Raw genomic sequence first — 27046 nt, 5'->3', positions numbered from 1 at the left:
CGAAAATCTAGACTTACAAGAGAACGAACTTAAGGTTCCCGAGGCAGCATTAGACCCTTGGAGACAAGTCGGCTGGAGGACGATGTATTGAATCTCGACGCAATTTGAGTGTCCCATCGTCAATAGGAGGCCCTAAACGTTACAATTAACTATCGTTATTGCGTCGGATTCGATAATCTAAAATCACAGGAGAACAACCATAAGGTGCCCGAGGCAGCAACAGACCCTTGGAGGCAAGTAGGCTGGAGGCCGATGTATTGAATCTCGACGCAATTTGAGTGTTCCATCGTCATTACAAGGCCCTGAACGTTACAATTAACTATCATTTTTGCGTCGGATTCGAAAATCTAGACTCACCGGAGACGGACCATGTGGTGCCCGAGGCAGCGATGTCCCCTTGGAGACAAGTCGGCTGGAGGCCGATGTATTGAATCTCGACGCAATTTGAGAGTTCCATCGTCATTAGGAGGCCCTGAACGTTACAATTAACAATCATTTTTGCGTCGGATTCGAAAATCTAGACTCACAGGAGAACGACCATAAGGTGCCCGAGGCAGCATTAGGCCCTTGGAGACAAGTCGGCTGGAGGCCGATGTATTGAATCTCGACGCAATTTGAGTGTTCCATCGTCATTAGGAGGCCCTAAACGTTGCAATTAACTATCATTTTTGCGTCGGATTCGATAATCTAGACTTACAAGAGAACGACCATAAGGTGCCCGAGGCAGCAACAGACCCTTGGAGACAAGTCGGCTGGAGGCCGATGTATTGAATCTCGACGCAATTTGAGCGTTCCATCGGCATTAGGAGGCCATGAACGTTACAATTAACTATCATTTTTGCGTCGGATTCGAAAATCTAGACTTACAAGAGAACGACCATAAGGTGCCCGAGGCAGCAATAGACCCCTGGAGACAAGTCGGCTGGAGGCCGATGTATTGAATCTCGACGCAATTTGAGAGTTCCATCGTCATTAGGAGGCCCTGAACGTTACAATTAACTATCATTTTTGCGTCGGATTCGAAAATCTAGACTCACCGGAGACGGACCATGTGGTGCCCGAGGCAGCGATATCCCCTTGGAGACAAGTCGGCTGGAGGCCGATGTATTGAATCTCGACGCAATTTGAGAGTTCCATCGTCATTAGGAGGCCCTGAACGTTACAATTAACAATCATTTTTGCGTCGGATTCGAAAATCTAGACTCACAGGAGAACGACCATAAGGTGCCCGAGGCAGCAATAGACCCTTGGAGACAAGTCGGCTGGAGGCCGATGTATTGAATCTCGACGCAATCTGAGAGTTCCATCGTCATTAGGAGGCCTTAAACGTTACAATTAACTATCATTTTTGCGTCGGAATCGATAATCTAGACTTACAAGAGAATGACCATAAGGTGCCCGACGCAGCAACAGACCCTTGGAGACAAGTCGGCTGGTGGCCGATGTATTGGATCTCGACGCAATTTGAGTGTTCCATCGGCATTGGGAGGCCCTGAACGTTACAATTTACTATCATTTTTGCGTCGGATTCGAAAATCTAGACTCACAGGAGAACGACCATAAGGTGCCCGAGGCAGCAACAGACCCTTGGAGACAAGTCGGCTGGAGGCCGATGTATTGAATCTCGACGCAATTTGAGTGTTCCATCGTCGTTAGGAGGCCCTAAACGTTACAATTCACTATCATTTTTGGATCGGATTCGAAAAACTAGACTCACAGGAGAAGGACCATGAGCTGCCCCAGGCAGCAATAGACCCTTGGAGACAAGTCGGCTGGAGGCCGATGTATTGAATCTCGACGCAATTTGAGTGTTCCATCGTCATTAGGAGGCCATAAACGTTACAATTCACTATCATTTTTGCGTCGGATTCGAAAATCTAGACTCGCAGGAGAAGGGCCATGTGGTGCCCGAGGCAGCAATAGACCCTTGGAGACAAGTCGGCTGCAGGCCGATGTATTGAATGTAGACGCAATTTGAGTGTTCCATCGTCATTACAAGGCCCTGAACGTTACAATTAACTATCATTTTTGCGTCGGATTCGAAAATTTAGACTCACAGGAGAAAGACCATGAGGTGCCTGAGGCAGCAACAGACCCTTGGAGACAAGTCGGCTGGAGGCCTATGTATTGAATCTCGACGCAATTTGAGTGTTCCATCGTCATTAGGAGGCCCTAGACGTTACAATTCACTATCAGTTTTGCGTCGGGTTCGAAAATCTAGACTCACAGGAGAAGGACCATGTGGTGCCCGAGGCAGCAATAGACCCTTGGAGACAAGTCGGCTGGAGGCCGATGTATTGAATCTCGACGCAATTTGAGTGTTCCATCGGCATTAGGAGGCCCTGAACGTTACAATTAACAATCATTTTTGCGTCGGATTCGAAAATCTAGACTTACAAGAGAACGAACTTAAGGTTCCCGAGGCAGCATTAGACCCTTGGAGACAAGTCGGCTGGAGGACGATGTATTGAATCTCGACGCAATTTGAGTGTCCCATCGTCATTAGGAGGCCCTAAACGTTACAATTAACTATCATTATTGCGTCGGATTCGATAATCTAAAATCACAGGAGAACAACCATAAGGTGCCCGAGGCAGCAACAGACCCTTGGAGGCAAGTAGGCTGGAGGCCGAAGTATTGAATCTCGACGCAATTTGAGTGTTCCATCGTCATTACAAGGCCCTGAACGTTACAATTAACTATCATTTTTGCGTCGGATTCGAAAATCTGGACTCACCGGAGACGGACCATGTGGTGCCCGAGGCAGCGATATCCCCTTGGAGACAAGTCGGCTGGAGGCCGATGTATTGAATCTCGACGCAATTTGAGAGTTCCATCGTCATTAGGAGGCCCTGAACGTTACAATTAGCAATCATTTTTGCGTCGGATTCGAAAATCTAGACTCACAGGAGAACGACCATAAGGTGCCCGAGGCAGCAATAGACCCTTGGAGACAAGTCGGCTGGAGGACGATGTATTGAATCTCGACGTAATTTGAGAGTTCCATCGGCATTACGAGGCCCTGAACGTTTCAATTAACTATCATTTTTGCGTCGGATTCGAAAATCTAGACTTACAAGAGAACGACCATATGGTGCCCGAGGCAGCATTAGACCCTTGGAGACAAGTCGGCTGGAGGCCGATGTATTGAATCTCGACGCAATTTGAGTGTTCCATCGTCATTAGGAGGCCCTAAACGTTGCAATTAACTATCATTTTTGCGTCGGATTCGATAATCTAGACTTACAAGAGAACGACCATAAGGTGCCCGAGGCAGCAACAGACCCTTGGAGACAAGTCGGCTGGAGGCCGATGTATTGAATCTCGACGCAATTTGAGTGCTCCATCGGCATTAGGAGGCCATGAACGTTACAATTAACTATCATTTTTGCGTCGTATTCGAAAATCTAGACTTACAAGAGAACGACCATAAGGTGCCCGAGGCAGCAATAGACCCCTGGAGACAAGTCGGCTGGAGGCCGATGTATTGAATCTCGACGCAATTTGAGAGTTCCATCGTCATTAGGAGGCCCTGAACGTTACAATTAACTATCATTTTTGCGTCGGATTCGAAAATCTAGACTCACAGGAGAAGGACCATGTGGTGCCCGAGGCAGCAATAGACCCTTGGAGACAAGTCGGCTGCAGGCCGATGTATTGAATCTCGACGCAATTTGAGAGTTCCATCGTCATTAGGAGGCCCTGAACGTTACAATTAACTATCATTTTTGCGTCGGATTCGAAAATCTAGACTCACAGGAGAACGACCATAAGGTGCCCGAGGCAGCAATAGACCCTTGGAGACAAGTCGGCTGGAGGCCGATGTATTGAATCTCGACGCAATTTGAGTGTTCCATCGGCATTAGGAGGCCCTGAACGTTACAATTAACTATCATTTTTGCGTCGGATTCGAAAATCTAGACTCACCGGAGACGGAACATGTGGTGCCCGAGGCAGCGATATCCCCTTGGAGACAAGTCGGCTGGAGGCCGATGTATTGAATCTTGACGCAATTTGAGTGTTCCATCGTCATTACAAGGCCCTGAGCGTTACAATTAATTATCATTTTTGCGTCGGATTCGAAAATCTAGACTCACAGGAGAACGACCATAAGGTGCCCGAGGCAGCAATACACCCTTGGAGACAAGTCGGCTGGAGGCCGATGTATTGAATCTCGACGCAATTTGAGTGTTCCATCGGCATTAGGAGGCCCTGAACGTTACAATTAACTATCATTTTTGCGTCGGATACGAAAATCTAGACTCACCGGAGACGGACCATGTGGTGCCCGAGGCAGCGATATCCCCTTGGAGACAAGTCGGCTGGAGGCCGATGTATTGAATCTCGACGCAATTTGAGTGTTCCATCGTCATTAGGAGGCCCTGAACGTTACAATTAACTATCATTTTTGGGTCGGATTCGAAAATCTAGACTCACAGGAGAAGGACCATGACCTGCCCCAGGCAGCAATAGACCCTTGGAGACAAGTCGGCTGGAGGCCGATGTATTGAATCTCGACGCAATTTGAGTGTTCCATCGTCATTAGGAGGCCCTAGACGTTACAATTCACTATCATTTTTGCGTCGGGTTTGAAAATCTAGACTCACAGGAGAAGGACCATGTGGTGCCCAAGGCACCAATAGACCCTTGGAGACAAGTCGGCTGGAGGCCGATGTATTGAATCTCGACGCAATTTGAGTGTTCCATCGTCATTACAAGGCCCTGAACGTTACAATTAACTATCATTTTTGCGTCGGATTCGAAAATCTAGACTAACCGGAGACGGAACATGTGGTGCCCGAGGCAGGGATATCCCCTTGGAGACAAGTCGGCTGGAGGACGATGTATTGAATCTCGACGCAATTTGAGAGTTCCATCGTCATTAGGAGGCCCTGAACGTTACAATTAACAATCATTTTTGCGTCGGATTCGAAAATCTAGACTCACAGGAGAAGGACCATGTGGTGCCCGAGGCAGCAATAGACCCTTGGAGACAAGTCGGCTGGAGGACGATGTATTGAATCTCGACGCAATTTGAGAGTTCCATCGGCATTACGAGGCCTGAACGTTTCAATTAACTATCATTTTTGCGTCGGATTCGAAAATCTAGACTCACAGGAGAAGGGCCTTGTGGTGCTCGAGGCAGCAATAGACCCTTGGAGACAAGTCGGCTGGAGGCCGATGTATTGAATCTCGACGCAATTTGAGAGTTCCATCGTCATTAGGAGGCCCTGAACGTTACAATTAACTATCATTTTTGCGTCGGATTCGAAAATCTAGACTCACAAGAGAAGGACCATGTGGTGCCCGAGGCAGCAATAGACCCTTGGAGACAAGTCGGCTGCAGGCCGATGTATTGAATCTTGACGCAATTTGAGTGTTCCATCGTCATTACAAGGCCCTGAACGTTACAATTAACTATCATTTTTGCGTCGGATTCGAAAATCTAGACTCACAGGAGAACGACCATAAGGTGCCCGAGGCAGCAATAGACCCTTGGAGACAAGTCGGCTGGAGGCCGATGTATTGAATCTCGACGCCATTTGAGAGTTCCATCGTCATTAGGAGGCCCTGAACGTTACAATTAACTATCATTTTTGCGTCGGATTCGAAAATCTAGACTCACCGGAGACGGACCATGTGGTGCCCGAGGCAGCGATATCCCCTTGGAGACAAGTCGGCTGGAGGCCGATGTATTGAATCTTGACGCAATTTGAGTGTTCCATCGTCATTACAAGGCCCTGAGCGTTACAATTAACTATCATTTTTGCGTCGGATTCGAAAATCTAGACTCACAGGAGAACGACCATAAGGTGCCCGAGGCAGCAATAGACCCTTGGAGACAAGTCGGCTGGAGGCCGATGTATTGAATCTCGACGCAATTTGAGTGTTCCATCGGCATTAGGAGGCCCTGAACGTTACAATTAACTATCATTTTTGCGTCGGATTCGAAAATCTAGACTCACCGGAGACGGACCATGTGGTGCCCGAGGCAGCGATATCCCCTTGGAGACAAGTCGGCTGGAGGCCGATGTATTGAATCTCGACGCAATTTGAGAGTTCCATCGTCATTAGGAGGCCCTGAACGTTACAATTAACAATCATTTTTGCGTCGGATTCGAAAATCTAGTTTCACAGGAGAACGACCATAAGGTGCATGAGGCAGCAATAGACCCTTGGAGACAAGTCGGCTGGAGGCCGATGTATTGAATCTCGACGCAATCTGAGAGTTCCATCGTCATCAGGAGGCCCTGAACGTTACAAATAACTATCAGTTTTTCGTCGGATTCGAAAATCTAGACTCACAGCAGACGGACCATTTGGTGCCCGAGGCAGCAATATCCCCTGTGAGACAAATCGGCTGGAGGACGATGTATTGAATCTCGACGCAATTTGAGTCTTCTATCGTCGTTAGGAGGCCCTGAACGTTACTATACACTATCATTTTTGCGTCGGATTTAAAAATCTAGACTCACAGGAGAACGACCATAAGGTGCCCGAGGCAGCAACAGACCCTTGGAGACAAGTCGGCTGGAGGCCGATGTATTGAATCTCGACGCAATTTGAGTGTTCCAACGTCATTACAAGGCCCTAAACGTTACAATTAACTATCATTTTTGCGTCGGATTCGATAATCTAAACCCACATGTGAACCACCATAAGAATGCCCTAGGCAGCAATAGACCCTTGGAGACAAGTCGGCTGGAGGCCGATGTATTGAATCTCGACTCAATTTGAGCGTTCCACCGTCATTAGAAGGCCCAGAACGTTACAATTAACTATCATTTTTGCGTCGGATCCTAAAATGCTGACTCACAGGGGATCGACCATACGGTGCCCGAGGCAGCAATAGACCCTTGGAGACAAGTCGGCTGGAGGCCGATGTATTGAATCTCGACGCAATTTGAGAGTTCTATCGCCATCAGGAGGCGCAGAACGTTACTATTCACTATCATTTTTGCGTCGGATTCGAAAATCTAGTCTCACAGGAGAAGGATCATATGGTGCCCGAGACAGCAACATCCCCTTGGAGACAAGTCCGCTGGAGGCCGATGTATTGAATCTCGACGCAATTTGAGTGTTCCATCGTCATTAGGAGGCTCTAAACGTTACAATTAACTATCATTTTTGCGTCGGATTCGATAATCTAAACTCACAGGAGAACGATCATAAGGTGCCCTAGGCAGCAACAGACCCTTGGAGACAAGACGGCTGGAGGCCGATGTATTGAATCTCGACGCAATTTGAGTGTTCCATCGTCATTAGAAGGCCCTGAACGTTACAATTAACTATCATTTTTGCGTCGGATTCGAAAATCTAGACTCACAGGAGAAAGACCATAAGGTGCCCGAGGCACCAATAGACCCTTGGAGACAAGTCGGCTGGAGGCCGATGTATTGAATCTCGACGCAAAATGAGTGTTCCATCGTCATTAGGAGGCCCTAAACGTTACAATTAACTATCATTTTTGCGTCGGATTCGAAAATCTAAACTCACAGGAGAACGACCATAAGGTGCCGGAGGCAGCAAAAGACCCTTGGAGACAAGTCAGCTGGAGGTCGATGTATTGAATCTCGACGCAATTTGAGTGTTCCATCGCCAATTTGAGGCCCTGAACGTTACAATTAACTATGAGTTTTGCGTCGGATTCGAAAACGTAGAATCACCGGAGACGGACCATGTGGTGCCCGAGGCAGCGATATCCCCTTGGAGACAAGTCAGCTGGAGGCCGATGCAATGAATCTCGACGCAATTTGAGTGTTCCATCGTCATTAGGAGGCCCTAAACGTTACAATTAACTATCATTTTTGCGTCGGATTCGAAAATCTAGACTCACAGGAGAACGACAAGGTGCCCGAGGCAGCAATAGACTCTTGGAGACAAGACGGCTGGAGGACGATGTATTGAATCTCGACGCAATTTGAGAGTTCCATCGTCATTAGGAGGCCCTGAACGTTACAATTAACTATCATTTTTGCGTCGGATTCTAAAATCTAGACTCACAGGAGAACGACAAGGTGCCCGAAGCAGCAATAGACCCTTGGAGACAAGACGGCTGGAGGACGATGTATTGAATCTCGACGCAATTTGAGAGTTCCATCGTCATTAGGAGGCCCTGAACGTTACAATTAACTATCATTTTTGCGTCGGATTCGAAAATCTAGACTTACAAGAGAACGACCATAAGGTGCCCGAGGCAGCAATAGACCCTTGGAGACAAGTCGGCTGGAGGACGATGTATTGGATCGCGACGCAATTTGTGTGTTCCATCGTCATTACAAGGCCCTAAACGTTACAATTAACTATCATTTTTGCGTCGGATTCGATAATCTAAACTCACAGGAGAACGACCATAAGGTGCCCGAGGCAGCAATAGACCCTTGGAGACAAGTCGGCTGGAGGCCGATGTATTGAATCTCGACGCAATTTGAGTGTTCCATCGTCATTAGGAGGCCTTAAACGTTACAATTAACTATCATTTTTGCGTCGGATTCGATAATCTAAACTCACAGGAGAACGCCCAAAAGTTGGCCGACGCAGCAACAGACCCTTGGAGACAAGTCGGCTGGAGGCCGATGTATTGAATCTCGACGCAATTTGAATGTTCCATCGTCATTACAAGGCCCTGAACGTTACAATTAACTATCATTTTTGCGTCGGATTCGAAAATCTAGACTCACAGGAGAACGACCATAAGGTGACCGAGGCAGCAATAGACCCTTGGAGACAAGTCGGCTGGAGGACGATGTATTGGATCGCGACGCAATTTGAGTGTTCCATCGTCATTACAAGGCCCTGAACGTTACAATTAACTATCATTTTTGCGTCGGATTCGATAATCTAAACTGACAGGAGAACGACCTTAAGGTGCCCGAGGCAGCAACAGACAATTGGAGACAAGTCGGCTGGAGGCCGATGTATTGAATCTCGACGCAATTTGAGTGTTCCATCGTCATTACAAGGCCCTAAACGTTACAATTAACTATCATTTTTGCGTCGGATTCGATAATCTAAACTCACAGGAGAACCACCATAAGAATGCCCTAGGCAGCAATAGACCCTTGGAGACAACTCGGCTGGAGGCCGATGTCTTGAATCTCGACTCAATTTCAGCGTTCCACCGTCATTAGAAGGCCCTGAACGTTACAATTAACTATCATTTTTGCGTCGGATTCTAAAATGCTGACTCACAGGGGATCGACCATACGGTGCCCGAGGCAGCAATAGACCCTTGGAGACAAGTCGGCTGGAGGCCGATGTATTGAATCTCGACGCAATTTGAGAGTTCTATCGTCATCAGGAGGCGCAGAACGTTACTATTCACTATCATTTTTGCGTCAGATTCGAAAATCTAGTCTCACAGGAGAAGGATCATATGGTGCCTGAGACAGCAATATACCCTTGGAGAGAAGTCCGCTGGAGGCCGATGTATTGAATCTCGACGCAATTTGAGTGTTCCATCGTCATTAGGAGGCCCTAAACGTTACAATTAACTATCATTTTTGCGTCGAATTCGATAATCTAAACTCACAGGAGAACGACCATAAGGTGCCCGAGGCAGCAACAGACCCTTGGAGACAAGACGGCTGGAGGCCGATGTATTGAATCTCGACGCAATTTGAGTGTTCCATCGTCATTAGAAGGCCCTGAACGTTACAATTAACTATCATTTTTGCGTCGGATTCGAAAATATAGACTCACAGGAGAACGACTATAAGGTGCCCGAGGCAGCAATAGACCCTTGGAGACATGTCGGCTGGAGGCCGATGTATTGAATCTCGACGCAAAATGAGTGTTCCATCGTCATTAGGAGGCCCTAAACGTTACAATTAACTATCATTTTTGCGTCGGATTCGTAAATCTAAACTCACAGGAGAACGACCATAAGGTGCATGAGGCAGCAAAAGACCCTTGGAGACAAGTCGGCTGGAGGTCGATGTATTGAATCTCGACGCAATTTGAGTGTTCCATCGCCAATTTGAGGCCCTGAACGTTACAATTAACTATGAGTTTTGCGTCGGATTCGAAAACGTAGAATCACCGGAGACGGACCATATGGTGCCCGAGGCAGCGATATCCCCTTGGAGACAAGTCGGCTGGAGGCCGATGTAATGAATCTCGACGCAATTTGAGTGTTCCATCGTCATTAGGAGGCCAAAAACGTTACAATTAACTATCATTTTTGCGTCGGATTCGAAAATCTAGACTCACAGGAGAACGACAAGGTGCCCGAGGCAGCAATAGACCCTTGGAGACAAGACGGCTGGAGGACGATGTATTGAATCTCGACGCAATTTGAGAGTTCCATCGTCATTAGGAGGCCCTGAACGTTACAATTAACTATCATTTTTGCGTCGGATTCGAAAATCTAGACTCACAGGAGAACGACAAGGTGCCCGAAGCAGCAATAGACCCTTGGAGACAAGACGGCTGGAGGACGATGTATTGAATCTCGACGCAATTGGAGAGTTCCATCGTCATTAGGAGGCCCTGAACGTTACAATTAACTATCACTTTTCCGTCGGATTCGAAAATCTAGACTTACAAGAGAACGACCATAAGGTGCCCGAGGCAGCAATAGACCTTTGGAGACAAGTCGGTTGGAGGACGATGTATTGGATCGCGACGCAATTTGAGTGTTCCATCGTCATAACAAGGCCCTAAACGTTACAATTAACTATCATTTTTGCGTCGGATTCGATAATCTAAGCTCACAGGAGAACAACCTTAAGGTGCCCGAGGCAGCAACAGACCCTTGGAGACAAGTCGGCTGGAGGCCGATGTATTGAATCTCGACGCAATTTGAGTGTTCCATCGTCATTACAAGGCCCAAAACGTTACAATTAACAATCATTTTTGCGTCGGATTCGATAATCTAAACTCACAGGAGAACGACCATAAGAATGCCCGAGGCAGCAATAGACCCTAGGAGACAAGTCGGCTGGAGGCCGATGTATTGAATCTCGACGCAATTTGAGCGTTCCATCGTCATTAGAAGGCCCTGAACGTTACAATTAACTATCATTTTTGCGTCGGATTCGATAATCTAAACTCACAGGAGTACGACCATAAGGTGCCCGAGGCAGCAATAGACCCTTGAAGACAAGTCGGCTGGAGGCCGATGTATTGAATCTCGACGCAATTTGAGAGTTCTATCGTCATCAGGAGGCGCAGAACGTTACTATTCACTATCATTTTTGCGTCGGATTCGAAAGTCTAGACTCACAGGAGAAGAATCATATGGTGCCCGAGACAGCAATATCCCCTTGGACACAAGTCGGCTGGAGGTCGATGTAATGAATCTCGACGCAATTTGAGTGTTCCATCGCCAATTTGAGGCCCTGAACGTTACAATTAACTATGAGTTTTGCGTCGGATTCGAAAACGTAGAATCACCGGAGACGGACCATGTGGTGCCCGAGACAGCGATATCCCCTTGGAGACAAGTCGGCTGGAGGCCGATGTAATGAATCTCGACGCAATTTGAGTGTTCCATCGTCATTAGGAGGTCCTAAACGTTACAATTAACTATCATCTTTGCGTCGGAGTCGATAATCTAAACTCACAGGAGTACGACCATAAGGTGCCCGAGGCAGCAACAGACCCTTGGAGACAAGTCGGCTGGAGGCCGATGTATTGAATCTCGACGCAATTTGAATGTTCCATCGTCATTAGAAGGCCCTGAACGTTTCAATTAACTATCATTTTTGCGTCGGATTCGAAAATCTAGACTCACAGGAGAACGACCATAAGGTGCCCGAGGCAGCAATAGACCCTTGGAGACAAGTCGGCTGGAGGACGATGTATTGAATCTCGACGCAATTTGAGAGTTCCATCGTCATTACGAGGCCCTGAACGTCTAATTAACTATCACTTTTGCGTCGGATTCGAAAAATCTAGACTTACAAGAGAACGACCATAAGGTGCCCGAGGCAGCAATAGACCCTTGGAGACAAGTCGGCTGGAGGACGATGTATTGGATCGCGACGCAATTTGAGTCTTCCATCGTCATAACAAGGCCCTAAACGTAACAATTAACTATCATTTTTGCGTCGGATTCGATAATCTAAACTCACAGGAGAACGCCCAAAGGTTGCCCGAGGCAGCAACAGACCCTTGGAGACAAGTCGGCTGGAGGCCGATGTATTGAATATCGACGCAATTTGAATGTTCCATCGGCATTAGGTCGCCCTGAACGTTACAATTAACTATCATTTTTGCGTCGGATTCGATAATCTAAACTCACAGGAGTACGACCATAAGGTGCCCGAGGCAGCAATAGACCCTTGGAGACAAGTCGGCTGGAGGCCGATGTATTGAATCTCGACGCAATTTGAGTGTTCCATCGGCATTAGGTCGCCCTGAACGTTACAATTAACTATCATTTTTGCGTCGGATTCGATAATCTAAACTCACAGGAGTACGACCATAAGGTGCCCGAGGCAGCAATAGACCCTTGGAGACAAGTCCGCTGGAGGCCGATGTATTGAATCTAGACGCAATTTGAGTGTTCCATCGTCATTAGGAGGCCTTAAACGTTACAATTAACTATCATTTTTGCGTCGGATTCGATAATCTAAACTCACAGGAGAACGCCCAAAGGTTGCCCGAGGCAGCAACAGACCCTTGGAGACAAGTCGGCTGGAGGCCGATGTATTGAATCTCGACGCAATTCGAATGTTCCATCGTCATTACACGGCCCTGAACGTTACAATTAACTATCAGTTTCGCGTCGGATTCGACCATCTAGACTCACAGGAGAACGACCATACGGTGCCCGAGGCAGCAATAGGCCCTTGGAGACAAGTCGGCTAAAGGACTATGCATGGATCTCGACGAAATTTGAGTGTTCCATCGTCATTAGGAGGACCTAAACGTTACAATTAACTATCATTTTTGCGTCGGATTCGATAATCTAAACTCACAGGAGAACGACCATAAGGTGCCCGAGGCAGCAATAGACCCTTGGAGACAAGTCGGCTGGAGGACGATGTATTGGATCGCGACGCAATTTGAGTGTTCCATCGTCATTACAAGGCCCTGAACGTTACAATTAACTATCATTTTTGCGTCGGATTCGGAAATCTAGACTTACAAGAGAACGACCATAAGTTGCCCGAGGCAGCAATAGACCCTTGGAGACAAGTCGGCTGGAGGACGATGTATTGGATCGCGACGCAATTTGAGTGTTCCATCGTCATTACAAGGCCCTGAACGTTACAATTAACTACCAGTTTCGCGTCGGATTCGAAAATCTAGACTCACAGGAGACGGACCACATGGAGCCCGAGGCAGCAATATCCCCTTGGACACAAGTCGGCTGGAGGTCGATGTATTGAATCTCGCCTCAATTTGTGTGTTCCATCGTCATTAGGTGGCCCTGAACGTTACAATTAACTATCATTTTTGCGTCGGATTCGAAAATCTAGACTCACAGGAGAACGACAATAAGGTGCCCGAGGCAGCAATAGACCCTTGGAGACAAGTCGGCTGGAGGACGATGTATTGAATCTCGACGCAATTTGAGTGTTCCATCGTCATTAGAAGGCCCTGAACGTTACAATTAACTATGATTATTGCGTCGGATTCCAAAATCTAGACTCACAGGAGAACGACCATAAGGTGCCCGAGGCAGCAATAGACCCTTGGAGACAAGTCGGCTGGAGGCCGATGTAATGAATCTCGACGCAATTTGAGTGTTCCATCGTCATTAGGAGGCCCTAAACGTTACAATTAACTATCATTTTTGCGTCGGATTCGATAATCTAAACTCACAGGAGAACGACCATAAGGTGCCCGAGGCAGCAACGGACCCTTGGAGACAAGTCGGCTGGAGGCCGATGTATTGGATCGCGACGCAATTTGAGTGTTCCATCGTCATTACAAGGCCCTGAACGTTACAATTAACTATCATTTTTGCGTCGGATTCGATAATCTAAACTCACAGGAGAACGACCATAAGAATGCCCGAGGCAGCAATAGACCCTTGGAGACAAGTCGGCTGGAGGCCGATGTATTGAATCTCGACGCAATTTGAGCGTTCCATCGTCATTAGAAGGCCCTGAACGTTACAATTAACTATCATTTTTGCGTCGGATTCTAAAATGTTGACTCACAGGGAACGACCATACGGTGCCCGAGGCAGCAATAGATCCTTGGAGACAAGTCGGCTGGAGGACTATGCATGGATCTCGACGCAATTTAAGTGTTCCATCGTCATTAGGAGGCCCTAAACGTTACAATTAACTATCATTTTTGCGTCGGATTCGATAATCTAAACTCACAGGAGAACGACCATAAGGTGCCCGAGGCAGCAACAGACCCTTGGAGACAAGTCGGCTGGAGGCCGATGTATTGAATCTCGACGCAGTTTGAGTGTTCCATCGTCATTACAAGGCCCTGAACGTTACATTTAACTATCAGTTTCGAGTCGGATTCGAAAATCTAGACTCACAGGAGTCGGCTGGAGGACGATGTATTGGATCGCGACGCAATTTGAGTGTTCCATCATCATTACAAGGCCCTGAACGTTACAATTAACTATCATTTTTGCGTCGGATTCGATAATCTAAACTCACAGGAGAACGACCATAAGAATGCCCGAGGCAGCAATAGACCCTTGGAGACAAGTCGGCTGGAGGCCGATGTATTGAATCTCGACGCAATTTGAGCGTTCCATCGTCATTAGAAGGCCCTGAACGTTACAATTAACTATCATTTTTGCGTCGGATTCTAAAATGTTGACTCACAGGAGAACGACCATATGGTGCCCGAGGCAGCAATAGACCGTTGGAGACAAGTCGGCTGGATGACGATGTATTGAATCTCGACGCAATTTGAGAATTCCATCGTCATTAGGAGGCCCTGAACGTTACAATTAACTATCAGTTTCGCGTCGGATTCGAAAATCTGGACTCACAGGAGACGGACCACATGGAGCCCGAGGCAGCAATATCCCCTTGGACACAAGTCGGCTGGAGGTCGATGTATTGAATCTCGCCTCAATTTGTGTGTTCCATCGTCATTAGGTGGCCCTGAACGTTACAATTAACTATCATTTTTGCGTCGGATTCGAAAATCTAGACACACAGGAGAACGACCATAAGGTGCCCGAGGCAGCAATAGACCCTTGGAGACAAGTCGGCTGGAGGACGATGTATTGAATCTCGACGCAATTTGAGTCTTCTATCGTCATTAGAAGGCCCTGAACGTTACAATTAACTATGATTTTTGCGTCGGATTCGCAAAATCTAGACTCACAGGAGAACAACCATAAGGTGCCCGAGGCAGCAATAGACCCTTGGAGACAAGTCGGCTGGAGGCCGATGTAATGAATCTCGACGCAATTTGAGTGTTCCATCGTCATTAGGAGGCCCTAAACGTTACAATTAACTATCATTTTTGCGTCTGATTCGATAATCTAAACTCACAGGAGAACGACCATAAGGTGCCCGAGGCAGCAACAGACCCTTGGAGACAAGTCGGCTGGAGGCCGATGTATTGAATCTCGACGCAATTTGAATGTTCCATCGTCATTAGAAGGCCCTGAACGTTACAATTAACTATCATTTTTGCGTCGGATTCTAAAATGTTGACTCACAGGAGAACGACCATATGGTGCCCGAGGCAGCAATAGAACGTTGGAGACAAGTCGGCTGGATGACGATGTATTGAATCTCGACGCAATTTGAGAATTCCATCGTCATTAGGAGGCCCTGAACGTTACAATTAACTATCATTTTTGCGTCGGATTCGAAAATCTAGACTTACAAGAGAACGACCATGAGGTGCCCGAGGCAGCGACAGACCCTTGGAGACAAGTCGGCTGGAGGCCGATGTTTTGAATCTCGACGCAATTTGAGTGTTCCATCGTCATTATAAGACCCTGAACGTTACAATTAACTATCATTTTTGCGTCGGATTCGAAAATCTAGACTCACAGGAGAACGACCATAAGGTGCCCGAGGCAGCAATATCCCCTTGGAGACAAATCGGCTGGAGGACGATGTATTGAATCTCGACGCAATTTGAGTCTTCTATCGTCATTAGGAGGCCCTGAACGCTACTATTCACTACCATTTTTGCGTCGGATTCGAAAATCCAGACTCACAGGAGAACGACCATAAGGTGACCGAGGCAGCAATAGACCCTTGGAGACAAGTGGGCTGGAGGACGATGTGTTGGATCTCGACGCAATTTGAGTGTTCCATCGTCATTAGGAGGCCCTAAACGTTACAATTAACTATCATTTTTGCGTCGGATTCGATAATCTAAACTCACAGGAAAACGACCATAAGGTGCCCGAGGCAGCAACAGACCCTTGGAGATAAGTCGGCTGGAGGCCGATGTATTGAATCTCGACGCAGTTTGAGTGTTCCATCGTCATTACAAGGCCCTGAACGTTACAATTAACTATCAGTTTCGCGTCGGATTCGAAAATCTAGACTCACAGGAGTCGGCTGGAGGACGATGTATTGGATCGCGACGCAATTTGAGTGTTCCATCGTCATTACAAGGCCCTGAACGTTACAATTAACTATCATTTTTGCGTCGGATTCGATAATCTAAACTCGCAGGAGAACGACCTTAAGGTGCCTGAGGCAGCAACAGACTCTTGGAGACAAGTCGGCTGGAGGCCGATGTATTGAATCTCGACGCAATTTTAGTGTTCCATCGTCATTACAAGGCCCTAAACGTTACAATTAACTATCATTTTTGCGTCGGATTCGATAATCTAAACTCACAGGAGGACGACCATAAGGTGCCCGAGGCAGCAACAGACCCTTGGAGACAAGTCGGCTGGAGGCCGATGTATTGAATCTCGACGCAATTTGAGTGTTCCATCGTCATTACAAGGCCCTGAACGTTACAATTAACTATCAGTTTCGCGTCGGATTCGAAAATCTAGACTCACAGGAGACGCACCACATGGGGCCCCAGGCAGCAATATCCCCTTGGACACAAGTCGGCTGGAGGTCGATGTATTTAAACTTGCCTCAATTTGTGTGTTCCATCGTCGTTAGGTGGCCCTGAACGTTACAATTAACTATCATTTTTGCGTCGGATTCGAAAATCTAGACTCACAGGAGAACAACCATAAGGTGCCCGAGGCAGCAATAGACCCTTGGAGACAAGTCGGCTGGAGGCCGATGTAATGAATCTCGACGCAATTTGAGTGTTCCATCGTCATTAGGAGGCCCTAAACGTTACAATTAACTATCATTTTATCGTCTGATTCGATAATCTAAACTCACAGGAGAACGACCATAAGGTGCCCGAGGCAGCAACAGACCCTTGGAGACAAGTCGGCTGGAGGCCGATGTATTAAATCTCGACGCAATTTGAATGTTCCATCGTCATTAGAAGGCCCTGAACGTTACAATTAACTATCATTTTTGCGTCGGATTCTAAAATGTTGACTCACAGGAGAACGACCATATGGTGCCCGAGGCAGCAATAGACCCTTGGAGACAAGTCGGCTGGATGACGATGTATTGAATCTCGACGCAATTTGAGAGTTCCATCGTCATTAGGAGGCCCTGAACGTTACAATTAACTATCATTTTTGCGTCGGATTCGAAAATCTAGACTTACAAGAGAACGACCATGAGGTGCCCGAGGCAGCGACAGACCCTTGGAGACAAGTCGGCTGGAGGCCGATGTTTTGAATCTCGACGCAATTTGAGTGTTCCATCGTCATTATAAGGCCCTGAACGTCACAATTAATTATCATTTTTGCGTCGGATTCGAAAATCTAGACTCACAGGAGAACGACCATAAGGTGCCCGAGGCAGCAATATCCCCTTGGAGACAAGTGGGCTGGAGGACGATGTGTTGGATCGCGACGCAATTTGAGTGTTCCATCGTCATTACAAGGCCCTGAACGTTACAATTAACTATCATTTTTGCGTCGGATTCGATAATCTAAACTCGCAGGAGAACGACCTTAAGGTGCCTGAGGCAGCAACAGACTCTTGGAGACAAGTCGGCTGGAGGCCGATGTATTGAATCTCGACGCAATTTTAGTGTTCCATCGTCATTACAAGGCCCTAAACGTTACAATTAACTATCATTTTTGCGTCGGATTCGATAATCTAAACTCACAGGAGGACGACCATAAGGTGCCCGAGGCAGCAACAGACCCTTGGAGACAAGTCGGCTGGAGGCCGATGTATTAAATCTCGACGCAATTTGAGTGTTCCATCGTCATTACAAGGCCCTGAACGTTACAATTAACTATCAGTTTCGCGTCGGATTCGAAAATCTAGACTCACAGGAGACGCACCACATGGGGCCCCAGGCAGCAATATCCCCTTGGACACAAGTCGGCTGGAGGTCGATGTATTTAAACTTGCCTCAATTTGTGTGTTCCATCGTCGTTAGGTGGCCCTGAACGTTACAATTAACTATCATTTTTGCGTCGGATTCTAAAATGTTGACTCACAGGAGAACGACCATATGGTGCCCGAGGCAGCAATAGACCCTTGGAGACAAGTCGGCTGGATGACGATGTATTGAATCTCGACGCAATTTGAGAGTTCCATCGTCATTAGGAGGCCCTGAACGTTACAATTAACTATCATTTTTGCGTCGGATTCGAAAATCTAGACTTACAAGAGAACGACCATGAGGTGCCCGAGGCAGCGACAGACCCTTGGAGACAAGTCGGTTGGGGGTCGATGTTTTGAATCTCGACGCAATTTGAGTGCTCCATCGTCATTATAAGGCCCTGAACGTTACAATTAACTATCATTTTTGCGTCGGATTCGAAAATCTAGACTCACAGGAGAACGACCATATGGTGCCCGAGGCAGCAATAGACCCTTGGAGACAAGTCGGCTGGAGGCCGATGTAATGAATCTCGACGCAATTTGAGTGTTCCATCGTCATTAGGAGGCCCTAAACGTTACAATTAACTATCATTTTTGCGTCTGATTCGATAATCTAAACTCACAGGAGAACGACCATAAGGTGCCCGAGGCAGCAACAGACCCTTGGAGGCAAGTCGGCTGGAGGCCGATGTATTGAATCTCGACGCAATTTGAATGTTCCATCGTCATTAGAAGGCCCTGAACGTAACAATTAACTATCATTTTTGCGTCGGATTCTAAAATGTTGACTCACAGGAGAACGACCATATGGTGCCCGAGGCAGCAATAGACCCTTGGAGACAAGTCGGCTGGATGACGATGTATTGAATCTCGACGCAATTTGAGAGTTCCATCGTCATTAGGAGGCCCTGAACGTTACAATTAACTATCATTTTTGCGTCGGATTCGAAAATCTAGACTTACAAGAGAACGACCATGAGGTGCCCGAGGCAGCGACAGACCCTTGGAGACAAGTCGGTTGGGGGTCGATGTTTTGAATCTCGACGCAATTTGAGTGCTCCATCGTCATTATAAGGCCCTGAACGTTACAATTAACTATCATTTTTGCGTCGGATTCGAAAATCTAGACTCACAGGAGAACGACCATAAGGTGCCCGAGGCAGCAATATCCCCTTGGAGACAAATCGGCTGGAGGACGATGTATTGAATCTCGACGCAATTTGAGTCTTCTATCGTCATTAGGAGGCCCTGAACGCTACTATTCACTATCATTTTTGCGTCGGATTCGAAAATCCAGACTCACAGGAGAACGACCATAAGGTGTCCGAGGCAGCAATAGACCCTTGGAGACAAGTGGGCTGGAGGACGATGTGTTGGATCGCGACGCAATTTGAGTGTTCCATCGTCATTACAAGGCCCTGAACGTCAGAATTAACTATCATTTTTGCGTCGGATTCGATAATCTAAACTCGCAGGAGAACGACCTTAAGGTGCCTGAGGCAGCAACAGACTCTTGGAGACAAGTCGGCTGGAGGCCGATGTATTGAATCTCGACGCAATTTTAGTGTTCCATCGTCATTACAAGGCCCTAAACGTTACAATTAACTATCATTTTTGCGTCGGATTCGATAATCTAAACTCACAGGAGGACGACCATAAGGTGCCCGAGGCAGCAACAGACCCTTGGAGACAAGTCGGCTGGAGGAAGATGTATTGAATCTCGACGCAATTTGAGTGTTCCATCGTCATTACAAGGCCCTGAACGTTACAATTAACTATCAGTTTCGCTTCGGATTCGAAAATCTAGACTCACAGGAGACGCACCACATGGGGCCCGAGGCAGCAATATCCCCTTGGACACAAGTCGGCTGGAGGTCGATGTATTTAATCTTGCCTCAATTTGTGTGTTCCATCGTAGTTAGGTGGCCCTGAACGTTACAATTAACTATCATTTTTGCGTCGGATTCGAAAATCTAGACTCACAGGAGAACGACCATAAGGGGCCGGAGGCAGCAATAGACCCTTGGAAACAAGTCTGCTGGAGGCCGATGTATTCAATCTCGACGCAAAATGAGTGTTCCATCGTCATTAGGAGGCCCTAAACGTTACAATTAACTATCATTTTTGCGTCGGATTCGAAAATCTAAACTCACAGGAGAACGACCATAAGGTGCCCGAGGCAGCAATAGACTCTTGGAGACAAGTCGGCTGGAGGTCGATGTATTGAATCTCGACGCAATTTGAGTGTTCCATCGCCAATTTGAGGCCCTGAACGTTACAATTAACTATGAGTTTTGCGTCGGATTCGAAAACGTAGAATCACCGGAGACGGACCATGTGGTGCTCGAGGCAGCGATATCCCCTTGGAGACAAGTCGGCTGGAGGCCGATGTAATGAAACTCGACGCAATCTGAGTGTTCCATCGTCATTAGGAGGCCCTAAACGTTACAATTAACTATCATTTTTGCGTCGGATTCGAAAATCTAAACTCACAGGAGAACGACCATAAGGTGCCCGAGGCAGCAACAGACCCTTGGAGACAAGTCGGCTGGAGGCCGATGTATTGAATCTCGACGCAATTTGAGTGTTCCATCGGCATTAGGAGGCCCTGAACGTTACAGATAACTATCATTTTAGCGTCGGATTCGAAAATCTACTAACAGGAGAAGGATCATATGGTCCACGAGACTAAAATATCCCCTTGGATACAAGTCCGCTGGAGGACGATGTATTGAATCGCGACGCAATTTGAGTGTTCCATCGCCAATAGGAGGCCCTGAACGTTACAATTAATTATGAGTTTTGCGTCGGATTCGAAAACGTAGGATCAGCGGAGACGGACCATGTGGTGCCCGAGGCAGCATTAGACCCTTGGAGACAAGTCGGCTGGAGGCCGATGTATTGAATCTTGACGCAATTTGAGCGTTCCATCGTCATTAGAATGCCCTGAACGTTACAATTAACTATCATTTTTGCGTCGGATTCGATAATCTAAACTCACAGGAGAACGCCCAAAGGTTGCCCGAGGCAGCAACAGACCCTTGGAGACAAGTCGGCTGGAGGCCGATGTATTGAATCTCGACGCAATTCGAATGTTCCATCGTCATTACAAGGCCCTGAACGTTACAATTAACTATCAGTTTCGCGTCGGATTCGAAAATCTAGACTCACAGGAGAACGACCATACGGTGCCCGAGGCAGCAATAGGCCCTTGGAGACAAGTCGGCTAAAGGACTATGCATGGATCTCGACGCAATTTGAGTGTTCCATCGTCATTAGGAGGACCTAAACGTTGCAATTAACTATCATTTTTGCGTCGGATTCGATAATCTAAACTCACAGGAGAACGACCATAAGGTGCCCGAGGCAGCAACAGACCCTTGGAGACAAGTCGGCTGGAGGCCGATGTATTGAATCTCGACGCAATTTGAGTGTTCCATCGTCATTACATGGCCCTGAATGTTACAATTAACTATCAGTTTCGCGTCGGATTCGAAAATCTAGACTCACAGGAGACGGACCACATGGAGCCCGAGGCAGCAATATCCCCTTGGACACAAGTCGGCAGGAAGTCGATGTATTGAATCTCGCCTCAATTTGTGTGCTCCATCGTAATTAGGTGGCCCTGAACGTTACAATTAACTATCATTTTTGCGTCGGATTCGAAAATCTAGACTCACAGGAGAACGACCATAAGGTGCCCGAGGCAGCAATAGACCCTTGGAGACAAGTCGGCTGGAGGACGATGTATTGAATCTCGACGCAATTTGAGTGTTCCATCGTCATTAGAAGGCCCTGAACGTTACAATTAACTATGATTTTTGCGTCGGATTCGAAAATCTAGACTCACAGGAGAACGACCATAAGGTGCCCGAGGCAGCAATAGACCCTTGGAGACAAGTCGGCTGGAGGACGATGTATTGAATCTCGACGCAATTTAAGAGTTCCATCGTCATTAGGAGGCCCTGAACGTTACAATTAACTATCATTTTTGCGTCGGATTCGGAAATCTAGACTTACAAGAGAACGACCATAAGTTGCCCGAGGCAGCAATAGACCCTTGGAGACAAGTCGGCTGGAGGACGATGTATTGGATCGCGACGCAATTTGAGTGTTCCATCGTCATTACAAGGCCCTGAACGTTACAATTAACTATCAGTTTCGCGTCGGATTCGAAAATCTAGACTCACAGGAGACGGACCACATGGAGCCCGAGGCAGCAATATCCCCTTGGACACAAGTCGGCTGGAGGTCGATGTATTGAATCTCGCCTCAATTTGTGTGTTCCATCGTCATTAGGTGGCCCTGAACGTTACAATTAACTATCATTTTTGCGTCGGATTCTAAAATGTTGACTCACAGGGAACGACCATACGGTGCCCGAGGCAGCAATAGATCCTTGGAGACAAGTCGGCTGGAGGACTATGCATGGATCTCGACGCAATTTAAGTGTTCCATCGTCATTAGGAGGCCCTAAACGTTACAATTAACTATCATTTTTGCGTCGGATTCGATAATCTAAACTCACAGGAGAACGACCATAAGGTGCCCGAGGCAGCAACAGACCCTTGGAGACAAGTCGGCTGGAGGCCGATGTATTGAATCTCGACGCAGTTTGAGTGTTCCATCGTCATTACAAGGCCCTGAACGTTACATTTAACTATCAGTTTCGAGTCGGATTCGAAAATCTAGACTCACAGGAGTCGGCTGGAGGACGATGTATTGGATCGCGACGCAATTTGAGTGTTCCATCATCATTACAAGGCCCTGAACGTTACAATTAACTATCATTTTTGCGTCGGATTCGATAATCTAAACTCACAGGAGAACGACCATAAGAATGCCCGAGGCAGCAATAGACCCTTGGAGACAAGTCGGCTGGAGGCCGATGTATTGAATCTCGACGCAATTTGAGCGTTCCATCGTCATTAGAAGGCCCTGAACGTTACAATTAACTATCATTTTTGCGTCGGATTCTAAAATGTTGACTCACAGGAGAACGACCATATGGTGCCCGAGGCAGCAATAGACCGTTGGAGACAAGTCGGCTGGATGACGATGTATTGAATCTCGACGCAATTTGAGAATTCCATCGTCATTAGGAGGCCCTGAACGTTACAATTAACTATCAGTTTCGCGTCGGATTCGAAAATCTGGACTCACAGGAGACGGACCACATGGAGCCCGAGGCAGCAATATCCCCTTGGACACAAGTCGGCTGGAGGTCGATGTATTGAATCTCGCCTCAATTTGTGTGTTCCATCGTCATTAGGTGGCCCTGAACGTTACAATTAACTATCATTTTTGCGTCGGATTCGAAAATCTAGACACACAGGAGAACGACCATAAGGTGCCCGAGGCAGCAATAGACCCTTGGAGACAAGTCGGCTGGAGGACGATGTATTGAATCTCGACGCAATTTGAGTCTTCTATCGTCATTAGAAGGCCCTGAACGTTACAATTAACTATGATTTTTGCGTCGGATTCGCAAAATCTAGACTCACAGGAGAACAACCATAAGGTGCCCGAGGCAGCAATAGACCCTTGGAGACAAGTCGGCTGGAGGCCGATGTAATGAATCTCGACGCAATTTGAGTGTTCCATCGTCATTAGGAGGCCCTAAACGTTACAATTAACTATCATTTTTGCGTCTGATTCGATAATCTAAACTCACAGGAGAACGACCATAAGGTGCCCGAGGCAGCAACAGACCCTTGGAGACAAGTCGGCTGGAGGCCGATGTATTGAATCTCGACGCAATTTGAATGTTCCATCGTCATTAGAAGGCCCTGAACGTTACAATTAACTATCATTTTTGCGTCGGATTCTAAAATGTTGACTCACAGGAGAACGACCATATGGTGCCCGAGGCAGCAATAGAACGTTGGAGACAAGTCGGCTGGATGACGATGTATTGAATCTCGACGCAATTTGAGAATTCCATCGTCATTAGGAGGCCCTGAACGTTACAATTAACTATCATTTTTGCGTCGGATTCGAAAATCTAGACTTACAAGAGAACGACCATGAGGTGCCCGAGGCAGCGACAGACCCTTGGAGACAAGTCGGCTGGAGGCCGATGTTTTGAATCTCGACGCAATTTGAGTGTTCCATCGTCATTATAAGACCCTGAACGTTACAATTAACTATCATTTTTGCGTCGGATTCGAAAATCTAGACTCACAGGAGAACGACCATAAGGTGCCCGAGGCAGCAATATCCCCTTGGAGACAAATCGGCTGGAGGACGATGTATTGAATCTCGACGCAATTTGAGTCTTCTATCGTCATTAGGAGGCCCTGAACGCTACTATTCACTATCATTTTTGCGTCGGATTCGAAAATCCAGACTCACAGGAGAACGACCATAAGGTGACCGAGGCAGCAATAGACCCTTGGAGACAAGTGGGCTGGAGGACGATGTGTTGGATCTCGACGCAATTTGAGTGTTCCATCGTCATTAGGAGGCCCTAAACGTTACAATTAACTATCATTTTTGCGTCGGATTCGATAATCTAAACTCACAGGAAAACGACCATAAGGTGCCCGAGGCAGCAACAGACCCTTGGAGATAAGTCGGCTGGAGGCCGATGTATTGAATCTCGACGCAGTTTGAGTGTTCCATCGTCATTACAAGGCCCTGAACGTTACAATTAACTATCAGTTTCGCGTCGGATTCGAAAATCTAGACTCACAGGAGTCGGCTGGCGGACGATGTATTGGATCGCGACGCAATTTGAGTGTTCCATCGTCATTACAAGGCCCTGAACGTTACAATTAACTATCATTTTTGCGTCGGATTCGATAATCTAAACTCGCAGGAGAACGACCTTAAGGTGCCTGAGGCAGCAACAGACTCTTGGAGACAAGTCGGCTGGAGGCCGATGTATTGAATCTCGACGCAATTTTAGTGTTCCATCGTCATTACAAGGCCCTAAACGTTACAATTAACTATCATTTTTGCGTCGGATTCGATAATCTAAACTCACAGGAGGACGACCATAAGGTGCCCGAGGCAGCAACAGACCCTTGGAGACAAGTCGGCTGGAGGCCGATGTATTGAATCTCGACGCAATTTGAGTGTTCCATCGTCATTACAAGGCCCTGAACGTTACAATTAACTATCAGTTTCGCGTCGGATTCGAAAATCTAGACTCACAGGAGACGCACCACATGGGGCCCCAGGCAGCAATATCCCCTTGGACACAAGTCGGCTGGAGGTCGATGTATTTAAACTTGCCTCAATTTGTGTGTTCCATCGTCGTTAGGTGGCCCTGAACGTTACAATTAACTATCATTTTTGCGTCGGATTCGAAAATCTAGACTCACAGGAGAACGACCATAAGGTGCCCGAGGCAGCAATAGACCCTTGGAGACAAGTCGGCTGGAGGCCGATGTAATGAATCTCGACGCAATTTGAGTGTTCCATCGTCATTAGGAGGCCCTAAACGTTACAATTAACTATCATTTTTGCGTCTGATTCGATAATCTAAGCTCACAGGAGAACGACCATAAGGTGCCCGAGGCAGCAACAGACCCTTGGAGGCAAGTCGGCTGGAGGCCGATGTATTGAATCTCGACGCAATTTGAATGTTCCATCGTCATTAGAAGGCCCTGAACGTAACAATTAACTATCATTTTTGCGTCGGATTCTAAAATGTTGACTCACAGGAGAACGACCATATGGTGCCCGAGGCAGCAATAGAGCCTTGGAGACAAGTCGGCTGGATGACGATGTATTGAATCTCGACGCAATTTGAGAGTTCCATCGTCATTAGGAGGCCCTGAGCGTTACAATTAACTATCATTTTTGCGTCGGATTCGAAAATCTAGACTTACAAGAGAACGACCATGAGGTGCCCGAGGCAGCGACAGACCCTTGGAGACAAGTCGGCTGGAGGCCGATGTTTTGAATCTCGACGCAATTTGAGTGCTCCATCGTCATTATAAGGCCCTGAACGTTACAATTAACTATCATTTTTGCGTCGGATTCGAAAATCTAGACTCACAGGAGAACGACCATAAGGTGCCCGAGGCAGCAATATCCCCTTGGAGACAAATCGGCTGGAGGTAGATGTATTGAATCTCGACGCAATTTGAGTCTTCTATCGTCATTAGGAGGCCCTGAACGCTACTATTCACTTTCATTTTTGCGTCGGATTCGAAAATCCAGACTCACAGGAGAACGACCATAAGGTGTCCGAGGCAGCAATAGACCCTTGGAGACAAGTGGGCTGGAGGACGATGTGTTGGATCGCGACGCAATTTGAGTGTTCCATCGTCATTACAAGGCCCTGAACGTTACAATTAACTCTCATTTTTGCGTCGGATTCGATAATCTAAACTCACAGGAAAACGACCATAAGGTGCCCGAGGCAGCAACAGACCCTTGGAGACAAGTCGGCTGGAGGCCGATGTATTGAATCTCGACGCAGTTTGAGTGTTCCATCGTCATTACAAGGCCCTGAACGTTACAATTAACTATCAGTTTCGCGTCGGATTCGAAAATCTAGACTCACAGGAGTCGGCTGGAGGACGATGTATTGGATCGCGACGCAATTTGAGTGTTCCATCGTCATTACAAGGCCCTGAACGTTACAATTAACTATCATTTTTGCGTCGGATTCGATAATCTAAACTCACAGGAGAACGACCATAAGAATGCCCGAGGCAGCAATAGACCCTTGGAGACAAGTCGGCTGGAGGCCGATGTAT

Source organism: Schistocerca americana, chromosome 5 (genome assembly GCF_021461395.2).
Source record: "Schistocerca americana isolate TAMUIC-IGC-003095 chromosome 5, iqSchAmer2.1, whole genome shotgun sequence".
NCBI classification, from domain to species: domain Eukaryota; kingdom Metazoa; phylum Arthropoda; class Insecta; order Orthoptera; family Acrididae; genus Schistocerca; species Schistocerca americana.
This window is presented reverse-complemented; position numbering follows the sequence as displayed.